General features: G+C 44.5%; 1 long non-coding RNA gene across 1 annotated transcript; it reads right to left on the bottom strand.

Moving 5' to 3' along the window:
• Window positions 1–600: 600 nt before the first annotated feature.
• LOC309530752 lies at window positions 601–15,730 on the bottom strand. Its single transcript, XR_014218876.1, has 2 exons — window positions 15,599–15,730; window positions 601–1,107 (listed from the first exon to the last, which is right to left on the bottom strand). It is a non-coding gene; the product is annotated as an uncharacterized lncRNA (long non-coding RNA).
• Window positions 15,731–17,087: the final 1,357 nt, after the last annotated feature.

Here is a 17,087-nt window from a genome sequence, read left to right as displayed (position 1 = left end):
TGCTACTGAAAAATATTGGATGGGATTATTAGGTTTGATCTGGGGGCTGGTGATTACATCACCTAGATAGAAATCAACTAAGCCTGTCTATTTCCAGATTCTTCTAGGTCCATTTTTTTTCTGTTCAGTAGGTCCACCACTGGTAAGCAGATGCACCAAGGGAGATGCATTACTGTGTGTGGTCTCTGAAGAATGAAGGAGGCATTGTAAATAGATGGCACTTTGTGCCACCACGTACAGTTAAGCACAGTTAATGCTGCCAACCCTTGAACTGGAAATTCACAAGCAGCCCCAAAAGCAACCGAGCTTGCTGGCTTTCTTGTTCAAAGTCCCTTCATGACACTGCCTGTATTTCCTGAGCCCATAGGCAATGACTGACTTGTTCCGGATTATTATTATTTTTTTAAAGTGTGATTAATAGCAGTGAAAGCTAACTGCAGCAACTTAGCAAGATGTGAGCTTCCTAGATTGGGCAGGGGAAGCAGAGAGGCGAGAACACTGTGATAACGCTACAAAATATTTTTTAAAGGGAGACAGAACAAGAGGAGAGAGGAGAGGAGGGAGGGAGGGAATCGAAACAGGAGATCAAGAGCTCGGAGCTTGGAGGTAAATCAAAGCTTTATAATGCAGGATAAATGCTGAAGAGGTTTTCAGGGAGAGGGAAGTGTTGCTGCTGGAGCACATGATCTACTGTAGCCCTTTGCACTTTTATATTCAGATTATTGCTCGCAGCAAGTTCTGCTGGCTTCTGAGCTTTTCCTTTTGTCTCTGGGATGATTATAAAGACAGATATTCCCTCTAGGTGTTCTCTTGCTCTCTGCCTCACTGTTTCCCTCCTGCACTTGCTGCTGTTCTTCCTGCCTCTCTCATTATTTGCTGAGGCTTTCAAGTGCTCCACGACAGGATCCTCAGAACAAAAGGCCGTCATTACATTTATCCCTATTTATCCTCCTCCACTTTAGAATGAATGTGGGTCTCCTACTGAAATCGGCAGCATGAAGATTCATCTTGGTTGTCGCCTTCACCCTTCCTTTGCTTCAGTCACTTTGAATGCTGCAGCAGTTTCATCCGTTAGATTTATCAGCAACCTAATCAACCAGTAACTATCTAGTATAAAATACAAATATGTTTCTGTTAGGTTTCTGCCAACAAACCTAAGGCATGTTAGAGCTAGAAAAACACACGCAGAGAGACCTGTTGCTTATTACTTTCAAATCCCTGTCATGGATGCAATGGCAAATTAGGCATCTGTCTCTGAAGATAAGGATGGGGAGGAATTATACATGGGATCTTTGCTGGTGTTTGGTTTCTGCCTCCTTTTCATCTTGTATTGCGTTCAGAGTTCACACCTTGCATTGGCAGCTACCTGTACATTTAACTAATGTAAGTAACAAATTTCTTCTAGTTGCTACCAAATTTTGAGGTAAATTTGAAGAACCCTGGTCAAATTAAACATTTGAGGAAAGTAAAAAAAGTGATTTTGATAAGACTACTGATTTTTTTCCCCAGGAGTATCTGCACGTTCCTGATAACTTTTTGGAGATAACACTTGAATGTGTGCACAAATTACTGAACATTATACTGGGCAATCTAGGAGGAAGCAGGCATTTCAGTGCTCCTGCAAAAGGCTGAAAGATGCTAATCATCAGTACTAATCAGTCACCCATTCTGGTTCTACAAAGCAAAGGTCAATAGATTCTACACACACACACACACACACACAGAGAGAGAGAGAGAGAGAGAGAGAGAGAGAATGTGCACAACATTAAAAGTGTAGACTAATAATGAACTAAATAAAACATTGGGGAAAGGGTTAAAAAAACAACATCACATGTGATTCCAATTTGCATGCAAGATAATTTGGACCAGAATGATAGCTTCCAATGAGAAATTCAATAGTGGTGAAACATTCCTTCTCCCCACCCCACTCCCATGCAAGCTCTGTTCAAAAACAATTGTTATCAATGCAGGAACTATCCTGTGTTTACTACGTTTCCTAAAACTCAAAGCATGACACTCATTCTCTCATCAGTTCTTATCACTTGATTTGTTAGCTTCCCTTGACTTTCAGTAATAGAAGCAGGGAGAAGATGCTGTCCAAAGAGAACAGTGTCTCACAGTGTATCCAGTATGGAGCAGCTGGAAGAGGAGGAAAGGGCAGAGAGTGAAGAAAGAGCTGGGGGGGGGGGCTCTTCCAAGCTTTTGGACCCTTGGGAAACACAACAAACCTGATGCCCCTGAAACTGGGTGTGGAGAGAGCAGCTGAATGGGACACAGCTCTGGACAGCCTGAGGAAGTACCATCCACCTTGGGCCTGCCCATAAAGAGGAGGTCTAGTGTGAGAGACTAGGATGTCCACTGTTTCTAGGAACTCCTCTCATTGTGAGACATTTACAGCTGAGATAAAAATGCCATGGGACATTTCCTTTCTTCTTCTTTCCAAACCTCTAAATCTGCCCCAGAGGAAGGAATGGAATTTCACTCGCACAAAACTGGATTCCACCTTGTATCTCCTTCCATTTTAAATGAAGCTTAAAATGAAATGATGGTTATATGATGAATGAATCTTTGAAATAAAGTCTACAAATTGCTAAAATCAAATACAGAGCAGGAGTCACAGAAGGCCCATAGCTCAGTTGTCAAGAGCATGCTCTGCAATGCCAAATATCTCTACTTAGGGATGGATGTATCTGTCAGTTTTGGTTTATATCCATTTCTTGTTTAACAAGTCTTAAATTCAGATTGTCCCATTTTTACATCAATTTGCATAGAGTTTTTTTTAAATCTTGCATTGTTTTTACTTTGTTTCCCACAATATATGTTCTTTTTAATGCAGTTTTAAGGGTGGAGAAATGCATTACAAAATTTGGAGAAGTGAGAAGGAAAAGACCAAAAAAATGAGTAAATCAGTGGAGCACAAAATCTGGAAGAATGATCTTTCCAATGTATTCTGATGTTCTGTTTCATTTCAGTCATGCCTTCTTGACATCACTATCCATATTTTTATTTTTACATGAACATGACTATTGTGTTTAGTCATTGTGATTAATCAAAAACTAGAATAGTTGTTTTATGATGCCATATGATTCCTACATTGATATATTCTCAGTAAATGTGTCTCCTCTATATTGTCATTTATTCTTGTGAGTTGCCTCTTTTATGTCCTGCCCTCCAAAAGTGAAGGTTAAACCCAAACAGAAGCTGTATATTTCCATAGCTGGCACACACATCTACGAAGAACACACTAAGTTGTTGGCACATACAACTACAAAGAGCACACTAAATATAATGTAACTATAATTCTTATCCAAAATAAAAAAAAATCCTTCCAGTAGCACCTTAAAGACCAACTAAGTTAGTTCTTGGTATGAGCTTTCGTGTGCATGCACACTTCTTCAGATACACGCTGTGTATCTGATGTGTGTATCTGAAGAAGTGTGCATGCACACGAAAGCTCATACCAAGAACTAACTTAGTTGGTCTTTAAGGTGCTACGGGAAGGATTTTTTTTATTTTGACTATGGCAGACCAACACGGCTACCTACCTGTAACTATAATTCTTATGTAGTGTTTTTATGTTGCAGTTCAATATGATCAAACAAATTTTAGCATGACATGGTGGTGGGGAAAATGGATTTTTTAAAAATGTGAGACATTGGCAAAATATGACGTTAAGCAATTTCAAACCATCATTGACTATAGTAAGCACAATGTAGTATTTTTCTTTTTCCTTTTCACTGCAACAGACAGCTGACTAATGTTAAGCTTGTGGTCTATTAAGACTCCTAGATCCTTTTCACATCTCTTTCCTCAAAGGAGATGACTGATCTCATTGCAGTGTGCTAAACACATTTCCTGATCCCCTTGAAAAGGGATCTGGTGTTTGGTTCAGAGTTAGAAATGTTGCCCATGCTCATCAACTTTCATTCCAATATTCGAGGCTTTAAAGCAGGCATCACATTGCAATGTATTTCATACAGGCAGGCAGACATTTTATTTGTAAGCTGCCTTTTCATAGTCAAAACCATGTCAAGGCGGCTTATAACATGAAAAAATTACATAATTACAAATATGATAAAAATAGTCATAAACATTCAATAAAACACATCAAAATGTATACAACTAAACTAACAATTTCCACATTAAATCATAATAAGATCTAAAAATAAAGATACAAAAAATAATATCAATAGCAGCAACAAAGCCTGCCAACAAAACCACTAAGCAACACCCCAGGCCCAAGAGTCTGTTCAACTCCCTCAGCTTTTGTAGCTGCAGTTAGCCCTGCCATCCAGGTCAGATGGAAAATATATGCAAGGCAGGGAACAGGTCTTCCGGGACTTACAACCAATATTTCCCCCCTTCCCCCTTCCTTTGAAAAGATTCAGCAGTCACAAGGACTTGAAATTCGTTTGGTTACCAACATATTACAATTGTCATTTGGGGTTGGCTTTTTTAAATGCTCAGTGAATATATCTGTTAAGCATACCTGAAATATAACATCAGAAATATATTGGGCAGACTACTTTTTTTGTTTGTTGTACTGCTGCCAATCTTATTTGATGGTCATATTGACTATTTCAAATTGTTCAAGAGTTGCCAAGGTTTTGTCATTCAAAGTATTGTTGTATGTAATGATAGGACACAAACACCGCCCTCAGCTAACTAAGGTAAAAATAGAACTCTATAAATGAACTGAAAATCAGAACTCCATTCCCAGAGAGACCCCTCTAGGACTTTCTCTGTTATCTTTTTATGGAGCACTGAAAACTTGATTGATTAATTTGCCTTTGTCCTACCAGAGTGAATATTGCTTTTGAATATGGGTTTCAGTTGGCCTCTCCTTGATTCTGCTTTTGTTTCTATCTGCTCGTTTTTGCTCTATCACTTGTTTTAATTTGGAATTTCTCTCTTTGTGTAATTATTTGCATATTGCTTCTATTTTTCTTAATCAACTTCAAGACCAGTACCTGGAAAGGCAGGATATACATTTAATAAGAAAGTGAGGTACATGATTTGTCAAAGGGGCATGATATTAGGCACTTTCACTTCTTTTCCACAGTGGCCCTCCAGTGAAAATACTACATTGTAAATGAACTGGACTATTTTTCACAAGTAGAAAACATTAGTGTATGAATAATGGAAACAGGAAATAAAATAACCACAATTCCATTCCAGATTCAAAACCATGTTTATCTTATGTTGCAAAAACAGTTTCTTGTGGTGCCTTAAAAAGGGACAAACTTCTGTTGGAGTGAGATTTTTTGAGTAAGAGATTACTCCATTAGATTCAGTTCCCAATGAAATACATCATTTGCAGATTTTTGTAAAAAGGTGATTTAGCATCATCATTTTCTTAAGATATTCTTCAAAGAGCGTTGTTCCGTTACCACAATTATATATGACAGTTTTATTAAATTATATATTTCTCGAAAAGATATATTTCATAATTGAGCATGGACTTTTAAATATTTATGGCACAGCACTAGTTCAATGGGGATATATAAGGACAGAGTTGATCTCTCTACTTATTCCAAGAATGTTACCAGTTTGAAATCAAATGCTGCCTTAAAAAAAGTCAAACCAATGCTCTATCTAGTACCCTAAAAAAAAGCCCACAGGTTATGCACATTTAACTTGTGAATGTTCAGTTTTACATGTGTGGCAAAAATAAAATAAAAATTAAAAGGGGATGGAAAGGAACGCCCTCCCATCAGATGTCAAAGAGATAAACAACTACCTGACATTCAGAAGACACCTTAAGGCAGCCCTGTTCAGGGACGTTTTTAATGTGTGACATCTTAGTGTATTTTTGGTTTTTGTGGAAGCTGTCCAGAGTGGCTTGGGAAACTCAGCCAGATGGGCGGGGTACAAATAATAAATTATCATTATTAAGGAAGTGCGGTTTTAAGAAAAATGATGTTGGCAATCCCACCTGCCATTGAACCCAATTGTGCTTTAGGCACAATCCGTGGAACAAAACCCTCACGTAAGTTACAGGCTTATTGTACCAGTTAATTCTTGAAGGTCTTGTGAGGAAATCTTTCTCCACCTGCTACTTTAAATCCATTAGTTCGAGATGTCAGGGAGTGAACCCAGAGCAAATATATATGTGCATTAAAAAGCATATTTGATCCCACTGAAAGTTGAAAACAAAAATAAAACCATAACAAAGATGTAATGGGACTATTTTCTGATGGTTGCCACACACACACACACACACACACTAAAAAAACCCTCTTACATATTCCATTCAGGTTTAGTTTTTGTTGTAATTAGATTGGTTGTAGGTAGGTAGCTGGCCAACTTTGCCTAACACGTTTATTGACTGTTGCCTGGAATTTTTCAAAAAGTCAGCAATCTAAGGATGCACAAATTGACTGGACTTATCACAAAATCATAAAACTGTAGAGTTGGAAGAAACCATGGAGATCATCTAGTCCAATGCAGGAATCTTTCACTCAACATGGGGCTCAAACTCACGACTCTGAGATGCTCTACTGATTAAGCTACCCCTCAGCACTGGAATCATTTGTAAGAGTAATGAATGTTCAAACCATAACTTGTGTAATAGATTGTTTCTTTTCTTTTCTTTTCTAATACTCTCATTAGCCAAAACTATAGACTCAATGATGATTAAAATGAAGGTGGCATGACCTCATCAGAAAACATTCTATCTGCTATGAAATGTGTGGCATTCCCTTTGGGGTCAAGAAAATCTTTACACTAATATCATATATCCAACATCTTCCCTAAATGCTAAAAACACTAAGGGCCATAAGAATATAATTTACCCGTATTCTGAACTCTACTCAACAGTTAAACCTCTGACCTATCTATGACAAAGACTATTCTAGTGGCAGTAACAGATGCCATTTTGTGGCTGTGGAGAAGAGGTCAAATCTATAGGCTACTTAAGTCCATCTCTATATATTGATTCTTTCAGGGCATACCCTACGTCCCATATATAGAACGTCCCCAGATTGGGCAATGTGTCACTTTAAAATTGTTCTCTGAAACAGGAGTTAGACGGTTGCAAAAAGAATCATTCTCCATCCCTCACAGGCCACACACAGAAAGAGTTCAGAAGTAATCCATATGATCTCTGTTCCCACTGAAAGGTTCAGAAAAGGGCAACCGCAATGATTAAGGGGATACAGCAACTCCCAATGAGGAAAGGTTATGGCATTTGGGGCTTTTTAGTTTAGAGAAAAGGCAAATAAGAGGAGACATGATAGAGAAGTATAAAATTATGCATGGTGTGGAGGAAGTGGGCAGAGAAAAGTATTTATCCTCTTATAACACTAGAACTCAGGGACATCCAATGAAGTTAATGTTGGAAGACTTAGAACAGACAAAAGAAAGCACTTCATACTGCACTTAGTTAAAGTGTCAAAATAAATAAATTAATTAAAAAAAAATGTCCAGTAGCACCTTAGAGAACACCTAAGTTTGTTATGGGTATAAGCTTTTGTGTGCATGCACACTTCTTCAGATTACAGTGGTACCTCGGGTTACATACTCTTCAGGTTACATACGCTTCAGGTTACAGACTCTGCTAACCCAGAAATAGTACCTCGGGTTAAGAACTTTGCTTCAGGATGAGAACAGAAATCGGGTGGCGGCGGCGCAGTGACAGCAGGAGGCCCCATTAGCTAAAGTGGTGCTTCAGGTTAAGAACAGTTTCAGGTTAAGAATGGACCTCCGGAACGAATTAAGTACTTAACCCGATGTGAGGGGATGATTAGCTGCTTGTGCTTAAAATTGTGCTCCCTCAGAGTTTGTGCGGCTCCACAAACCTCTGTGTGTGACAGAGCTCCTCAGACATGTCTGCTCTAGTCACTAGTAGTGTCTGACAGTGGCTGCCTGCGGAAGCGCTTCCAGCAAAGAAGCTCCTTAACGGAAACGCGTCTCCTGGACTCACGACGTGGCAGCTTCCGGCGAAGCATGGGTCTCCCTATGGTTGCTTCTGACACCTCCCCGCTGTTTTCGCTGGACGTGTCTCTCACCCCTCCCTCTCCCCTGCTAGTTCCTGCCTTGGCTGCTGCGTCTCTCTCAGCATTCCTGAGATCCTCCTCCAGAGACCCCTCGCTCCCCCTGCTGGTCCCTGCTTTAGCTGCTGACTCTCTCCCAGCCTCTGGGAGCCCTACCACCGCCCTTTCCTCTGATGTCAGTTCCCTGACATCCACCTCCCCTCCAGGGCCCCCTTCCCCCCCGCCCCTACTCTCTCCTCTGGGCGGTGAGGAGCTAAAACCCCGAAAAGAATCCTCTTCATCTTCAGACGTCTCGAACATTTCCCTCCATCGGTCTTCGTTCCGGCTCGCTGAATCCTCCTCCGCCTCGGAATCAGAGAACCCCTCCAACTCTTCTTCTTCGTCGGTGGTGGCAAAGTATTCCCTCCGGAACCTCGCCACTGGCTGAGGTTTACGAGGGAATCTCTGATGAAAAGTTTCTATCAAAACCTCGTCATCTACCTCCTCTGCCATGACCCAGGTGTTTTCCGACTCCGGTTCCCCTTCCCACATTACCAAATACTCTACTTGATCTCCCTTCCACCTGGAATCGAGAATCTCCGCTACATGGTAGCTGTGTTCCTTTTCCTCCATAGCTGGTCCCCTATTGACCCTCCCTTCTCTGTCCCCTTTATACGGTGACAGCAACGACCTGTGGAACACTGGGTGCAGCTTCATGTGGTTCGGTAACCGGAGTCTGAAAGCCACTGGGTTGACCTGCTGCGTGACTTCAAATGGGCCCAGCCTTTTGGGTCTTAACTTCTTACAACCCCCTTTGAATGGTAACCCTTGGGTGGACAGCCACACCTGGTCCCCCACCCTAATGCTTTCACCTTCCCTTCTGTTTTTGTCTGCCTGCCTCTTATATTCCTCCTTAGCCCTGTTTAAGTTAAGTTGGAGCTGGCGATGGATCGCTTCCATTTCTTCTACAAACTGTTCTGCAGCTGGAACGCTCCAGTTCTCCCCTTCCCTCCCTGGGAAGGCTCGGGGATGGCACCCGTGATTAGCCAAAAAGGGGCTCATCCCCGTGGACACGTTCTCTGCATTGTTGTAGGCAAATTCTGCCAACGCCAGCTTCTCCACCCAATCATTCTCTCTGTCATTCACATAACACCTCAAATATTGCTGGAGGACACCATTAGCTCTTTCCGCCTGCCCGTTGGTTTCTGGATGACGGGCAGTTGAGAAATTAACCTCTACATGCAGTAAGCTCATGAGCTTCCTCCAGAACCTGGAAGTAAATTGTTTCCCTCGGTCCGAAACCACCCTCAAGGGGGCGCCATGCAGCCTAAACACATTTTCTACAAACAATTTAGCGGTTTCTTCTGCTGTGACCGCATGTGAGCAGGCTATAAAGTGGGCCATCTTGGTTAACAGGTCTACCACAACCATGATGGTTGTTTTCCCTCTGGACCTTGGCAGATCAGTCATGAAATCTATTGCCACTGCTTCCCATGGTCTTTCAGGCATGGGTAGTGGTTCTAATAAACCTGCCGGTGCCCGCCTCTCCCCCTTGGCTCGTTGGCATTGGTCACACCCTCTCACATACTCCCGCACATCTTCCCTGACCTTGGGCCACCAGAATTCCCTGGTAACCAGCCACATGGTTTTGTGTTGCCCAAAATGCCCTGCTGTGGGGCTATCGTGCAGTTGCTTGAGTACCTTTTCCCTCAATTCCCCTTCAGGTATATATAACGCTCCCTTGTAGTACAACGCCCCGTTTCTCTCCTCAAAACCCCCGGGTTTGTCTCCCTCCCTCCTGAGACCCCTGAGTTTGTCCTGGGCGTATTCATCCTGCACCGTTCCCTCTACCAATTCCCTTTGCCCCACCAATGCCGCCCCACACACCCAACGGTCCTCTGGAATGACATGGGTCTCTTCGGGTGCTCCCTCCCCCTCCAAATATTCAGGTTTGCGTGAGAGAGCGTCCGCCCTAACGTTCTCTGGGCCTGGCACGTAACAAATCTCAAAGTTAAATTTGGAGAACTCCTGGGCCCATCTCAACTGCCGTTGGTTGAGCACTCGCGCAGTTCTCCAATACTCTAGATTCTTATGGTCCGTGCACACTTGCACCTTATGTTGTGCACCAATTAGCAGGTGCCTCCATCTCCGGAAAGCCTCATGAATAGCAAGAAGTTCCCAGTCGTACACCATGTAGTTCCTCTCGGATTTGTTCAGCTTTCGCGAAAAGAAGGCACACGGTCGCCACTCTGACTCCTCCTTCCCCGGCTGCAGAAGAAGCACCGCCCCTATGGCTCTGTCAGATGCGTCTGTTTCGACCCTCAGCTTTTTTTGTAAATCCACATGCAGAAGTTGTTCTTCAGAGGCGAAGGCCCTTTTCAGTTCCTCAAACGCTCGCTCCGCCTCCGCCGTCCAAACAAACTTCTTTTTACTGCTGAGACAGTCCGTGATGGGCGCCGTCAGGTGGGCGAAGTTTCGGATGAACTTACGATAAAAGTTTCCAAACCCTAGGAACCTCTGCACATCCTTCTTGGTTTTGGGTGTTTTCCATTCCAGCACTGCTTGAACCTTGCCGGGGTCCATGGCCAACCCCTTGTCTGACAGGCGGTACCCCAGGAATTCCACCTCCTTGGTATGAAACTGACACTTCTCCAGTTTCACCCACAGCCTGTTGGCTTGCAGCCTGCTCAACACTTCTCTGACGTCTCTCACATGTTGCTCCTCATTCTCCGAATACACCAACACATCATCTAGGAAGGCCACGCAATTCTTGTAGAGCAAAGGCCCCAGTACGTGGTTCATGAACGATTGAAAACACGCGGAGCCTGTTTGTAATCCAAAAGGCATCACGAGATATTCAAATGCCCCCAAAGGGGTGAACATGGTGGTTTTCCATTCATCCCCTTTCCTTATACGTATCAGGTTGTATGCCCCCCTTAGGTCCAGCTTTGTAAAAATCTTTCCCTTCCGCACCCTGGTCAAAATATCATCAATCCTAGGCATAGGAAAAGCCGTCGGCTCTGTCACTGCATTTAACCGCCTGAAATCACATACAAGTCTCGGCTTGTCCGTGTGCTTTTTATCCACAAAAAACACTGGGCTACCCCCCGCTGCCTTGGACTCTCTGATGAAGCCTCTCTTCAGGTTCTTGTCAATGAACTCTCGCAACTCCTGCATTTCCCTGTCTGACATGGCATACAACTTGCCTACAGGAAGCTGTGCTCCAGGGAGTAAATTGATCTGGCAATCAAAGGGCCTATGCGGGGGTAGTTGGTCAGCTTCCTTCTCGCTGAACACGTCGCTGAGATCTGCATACTGTGGTGGCACCTTCCCCTTCTCCATTACTTCAGTCCCTGCTAGGGTGGCTTGGGCCCCTGCTGAACCCTTTCCCCCCCTGCAGTGTTCTAAGCAATGTGCTGAACCGAAGGAAACCACTCTTTGATGCCAGCCCACCAGCGGATCATGTAGGGCTAGCCAGCTCATTCCCAAAATAATGGGAGCGCCTCCCAAGGTGGCCACATTAAACGCTATCAGTTCTGTGTGCCTTGCCACCCTCATTATCATTGGGACGGTCTGCAAGCTGACTCCTCCTCCCAACAGTTCCCTGCCATCGATCGTGGTCACCTGCAGGGGGTTGCTTAAAGGGATCGTCTGTATCTGGTGTTCAGCAGCAAGCTCCTTGCTCATAAAATTGCAGGAGCTGCCTGAGTCCAACAGCGCTTTTATTTTTAGGGGGTGTCCATTTTGCAGCTCTAGCGACACTTCAATCACTAGAGCAGGTCGAGGAGCTTCTGGCACGGGCACTTTCACTGCTCTTTGGCCTGGCTGCAGTGCCCCGACTGTGGCAACCAGGCGTTGGCTTTTACCTGCTCCGTTTCTCCCTGCTCTCCCCCCTCAACAGCTCCCACCATCCCTTGCCATTCCTTCCTCTGGGGGCAGACTCTGGCAAAGTGGCCTGGCTGTTGGCAGAGATAGCATTTCCGGGCCCCTTTTCCCTCCTTCTTAGCCCCCTCACTGGGCTTTGAAACTGCGCGCGCGCGGGCTGTTCCGACTTCTATCGGCTCTGCCGGCGGGAAAGCTGGCTCAGGAATGTCTGGAATGCGGAACTCCTTCCAACGTTCCCCTCTCCCTTCCCGCCTCTCCAAGGCTCTTGCCTCCTGGCGCACTCCAATGGTCAGCGCAGATTTGGTCAGCTGATCCATAGACACCGCCCTGGGGCTCCGGGACAGCTCGTCTTTCACAGCCGAAGAAAGACCTTCTTCAAATAGCATCTGAATGGGTGCCGCCGATAAATCCCACCCCAATCTGTGAATCAGCATGGTAAATTCAGTCCAGTACTCCCGGACAGACCGGCTTCCCTGCTTGCAAGCCATTAGCTGTCTGCGCACCACCCCTTCCTCAATATCGCTGGAAAACATGATATCCATTGCACGAAAGAACTTCATAGTGTCCTTTAGGATATCATTGTGCGTTGCCATCAGGGGTCGAACCCAGTCTCGCGCCCCCTTCTCAAGATGCCCAATTACGAAAGCAACTCGCGATTCCTCATCAGGGAACTCATCAAACTGCACGTTAAGGGCATATTGCATCTCTGTCCTAAAGGCATGGTAATCCTTGGGGTCCCCCCCCCAAACTTCTGCACCAATCCTGGTACCTTTCTGGGGAACTGAGTGGTTCTCCCCTTTTTGTCTGCATCCTGAGCCCTTCTCTCCTCGAGCCTCGCCGTCTGCAGCGCAAGTTGGACCTCCAAAGCTTGATACCTTTCTTCCAAGCTTGGACCAGCTCCAACCCCTGCCCCTCCGGTTCCGGCTGGGTTGCTCATGATGCTTTCTCCTGCACAGGCAGCGTACAAAGACTGTCAGACTGCTGTGAGGGGATGATTAGCTGCTTGTGCTTAAAATTGTGCTCCCTCAGAGTTTGTGCGGCTCCACAAACCTCTGTGTGTGACAGAGCTCCTCAGACATGTCTGCTCTAGTCACTAGTAGTGTCTGACAGTGGCTGCCTGCGGAAGCGCTTCCAGCAAAGAAGCTCCTTAACGGAAACGCGTCTCCTGGACTCACGAAGTGGCAGCTTCCGGCGAAGCATGGGTCTCCCTATGGTTGCTTCTGACACCTCCCCGCTGTTTTCGCTGGACGTGTCTCTCACCCCTCCCTCTCCCCTGCTAGTTCCTGCCTTGGCTGCTGCGTCTCTCTCAGCATTCCTGAGATCCTCCTCCAGAGACCCCTCGCTCCCCCTGCTGGTCCCTGCTTTAGCTGCTGACTCCCTCCCAGCCTCTGGGAGCCCTACCACCTCCCTTTCCTCTGATGTCAGTTCCCTGACACCCGAGTACCACTGTAGTTAAACTGTGGAACTCTCTCTGGCAGGAGGCAGTGATGGCCACCAAATTGGATGGCTTCCAAAGAGGATTAGACAAATTCATGGCAATGAGGTGCTATCCATAGCGACTAGGCACAATGCCTTTGTTTTACGTTCACTTTCAGTCAATATACCTCTGAATTCCAGTTGCTGGGGTTTTTTTAAAAAAAAAATTAATCATATTTTCAATACAAACAACAACCACAAAAAACACATACATGAAAAACCACAATAATAACACAATTTAACATTTCAGATTTGAGTACTAATATACCTATGACTACACCTTTTTAACAATATTTCTCCACCTCTCTTCCCCCTATTTCCCTCCACTGTCCGCCTGATCGCTTAAATATTCCTTCCAGATTTCTTCATATTTATCCATTCTTAATTTGCGTCAACGTGCAATTTGTTTGTATGAAGCTAGTCTGTCCATATTATCAATCCATGTGCTCAATGGAATCTTTTTGCGGCTCTTCCAATTCATCAAAACAAGTTTTTTTGCTTCTAATATGGCGCGTTACATCCAATTTGTTTGACCCCTTGTAATCTCGTGGGGACACAGCTGTTGCGCCTGTGGGTTTCCCATAGAAGTCGGATTGGCCTCTATGAGAACTGGAGGCTGGACTAGATGGGCCTTCTTCCTGGGAGCTGAGCCCTTTTGGCCCCCTGAATATTTTGGGGGTGGGGGGCCACCTCCCCCAATGTCCAAAAAGTGTTGAGGCAAAGCACAGAGCTGAATGCTGCTTCTCTTGCCGTGGAGGGGAAGGAGGGTCAAAGCAGCCTCCTGCCAGTGGCGGTGCCAGGAGGAGGTGGAGGAGGGCAAACATCTTCAGTTCAAATAGGCCACAAATTTACTGATTAGAGAAATAATAATAATAATAATAATAATAATAATAATAATAATAATAAAATAATAATAATAATTTATTTATACCCCGCCCATCTGGCTGGGTTTCCCCAGCCACTCTGGGCAGCTTCCAACTGAATATTAAAAACAATACAGCATTAGACATTAAAAACTTCTCTAAAGAGGGCTGCCTTCAGTTGTCTTTTAAAAGTAAAATAGTTGTTTATTGCCTTGACATCTCTGCTGGGAGGGCGTTCTACAGGGCAGGCGCCACTACCGAGAAGGCCCTCTGCCTGGTTCCCTGTAACCTTACTTCTCGCAATGAGGGAACCGCCAGAAGGCCCTCGGCACTGGATCTCAGTGTCCGGGCTGAATGATGGGGGTGGAGATGTTCCTTCAGGTATTCAGGACCGAGGCCGTTTAGGGCTTTAAAGGTCAGCACCAACACTTTGAATTGTGCTCGGAAACGTACTGGGAGCCAATGCAGATCTCTCAGAACCGGTGTTATGTGGTCCCGGCGGCCACTCCCACTCACCAGTCTAGCTGCCGCATTCTGGATTAATTGCAGTTTCCGGGTTACCTTCAAAGGTAGCCCCACGTAGAGTGCATTGCAGTAGTCCAAGTAGGAGATAACCAGAGCATGCACCACTCTGGTGAGACAGTCCGCGGGCAGGTAGGGTCTCAGCCTGCGTACCAGGTGGAGCTGGTAGACAGCTGCCCTGGACACAGAATTAACCTGTGCCTCCATGGACAACTGTGAGTCCAAAATGACTCCCAGGCTGCGCACCTGGTCCTTCAGGGGCACAGTTACCCCATTCAGGACCAGGGAATCCCCCACACCTGCCCAACCCCTGTCCCCCAAAAACAGTACTTCTGTCTTGTCAGGATTCAGCCTCAATCTGTTAGCCGCCATCCATAAGAAGGCTTTGGTATACAGTGCGAGGGGAAAGTATTTGATCCCCTGCTAAATTTCTGGACTGGTTATTTCTTCATCAGAGGGCACACAGGCAAATTTGGCAGGGGATCAAATACTTTCCCCCCTCACTGTAGGCATTGGTTATATATCCTAAATCATCCAGCCTGACTGCTGGTTGCTTATTTTGCAGGGTTGATCCTGGGTTAAGGATCTTCTTATGATGTACATCAAATAGGAGCACTCCCTCCAACACCACCATTTTGGGAACCTTTAACGGGGTATCCCCAATTCCCAGAAGCAGGTGTGGGTGGACTCCCAACTCCCCCGCTTCCACCTAGACTAAGGATCTAACCCAATGCCTTATCTGCCAACAAGTTGTGACAATTGCTATGAGGTAGGCAAAACCCACAGAGAGGACCAATTTGTCTGCAGGCAAATTCATCCTTGTCCCTGAATACAGAGACCAAATATTATCAAGATCTTAGGTAGGGCCTTCTCTCTCACCTCCAGGCAGGACCATATGCTACATAGAGTGGGAGGTGGGGAATCCAGCTCCTACTGAGCTGATGAGTGCCCAGTGAGTGGACCTGAGTGAAGACTAGGGGCTGAAGTCTTCACTCGCGTCTATCACTCAAGCCACACACCCTTGCTTGCACACGATCGGTCCATTCAAATGCAGTTTCATGAGATGGGGATGCTTGCTTCCCATCCGTTTCAGGCACACAATACTCCCCACAGCCTTGTAGATTACACAACAGACATACAACCCAATTGGGCATCCCATTCCTTATGTTAAATCATCATATGTGTAGGCCTAATCATGTGGATATTTTCATCTTAGTATCAGCAGTCCACATGGAAGGGAAATGCTAGTATGAAATGATCCAGGTGAGCCACACAATGCTGATGTCCCTTACATTACTGGTGTGTGATGGGAACCTTTTCTTAAGATTATTATTATCACTATTCTCTTGCTAATTATGCATTTAGATGTGGATTTTATATCCAACTTCTTTTACTAATGTTTTCTTTTGAAAGGTTAAGATTTTTTATTGTTAATTTTGCTGTGTGCATTCTGCACTTGACCTCCTTTGTAATGTTTTATTTTGAAATCTTTAAGATAATATGCTAGTCTCCTGTTAATTATGTTGCTTTGAATGCATACTTTATATCTGACTTTCTTCTGTGATGCTTTATTCTACATTGTTCTATTTTATGCTTAAATGGAAGTTGTAAATGACTTTAAGATTTCCCCCACTGCAAAATATAAAACAATATAGAAATGAAATGAAAAAATAATAATAGCAATCCTGTCTATGCCTGAAAAATATCAAAGCAAATAGATTTTAGATGTGGACATTAATAGTCCTCCACCTTCTGACTTTGTTCCAATATCAACATGTCCTATACAGAATCAGGGTGTATCACTGTATGCAGTTGTGACATTTTCATTGATATCAGTATTATCTGGATTCTACCCTTCTCTAATTCAGCAAATATAGATTAAAGTGAAGCAGATTTTGAAGTTCTATTTGGGGACTTCTGGAAGTATTCTAACTTTGACTAATTGGGCAACTCTGCAGAGACACTTATTGATTAGAGTGTCTACTAGAAATTACATATCTGGAGAAGGAAAAGGCACTGGAAAGGATTCATGCACCTTACTAACTGACAAAAAAATTAGATGGTTCCTGTCTCAATCTGTTTGAGAAGGCATGCTACCCAACTGCACCCATTCCTTGGAAATGCTTAAGAGGAATATGGTGGTGGGCAGGTTCGCTGTGAGGTTTTCCATATCTCCCATGCATGTAGATGGAAGGAAATAATTGTAACCACTGCCCAGCTCCTCCTCCTCCTCCCTCTCCTAATTTTATTATCTGTACCCCACCCATCTGACTGGGCTGCCCCACCCACTCTGGGAGGCTTCCAACATATATAAAACATAATAAAACATTACACATCAAAAAGCTTCCCTATACGGGGCTGCCTTCAG

Source organism: Podarcis vaucheri, assembly GCF_965113315.1.
Source record: "Podarcis vaucheri genome assembly, chromosome: 4".
Taxonomy (NCBI): Eukaryota; Metazoa; Chordata; class Lepidosauria; order Squamata; family Lacertidae; genus Podarcis; species Podarcis vaucheri.
This window is presented reverse-complemented; position numbering and strand designations above follow the sequence as displayed.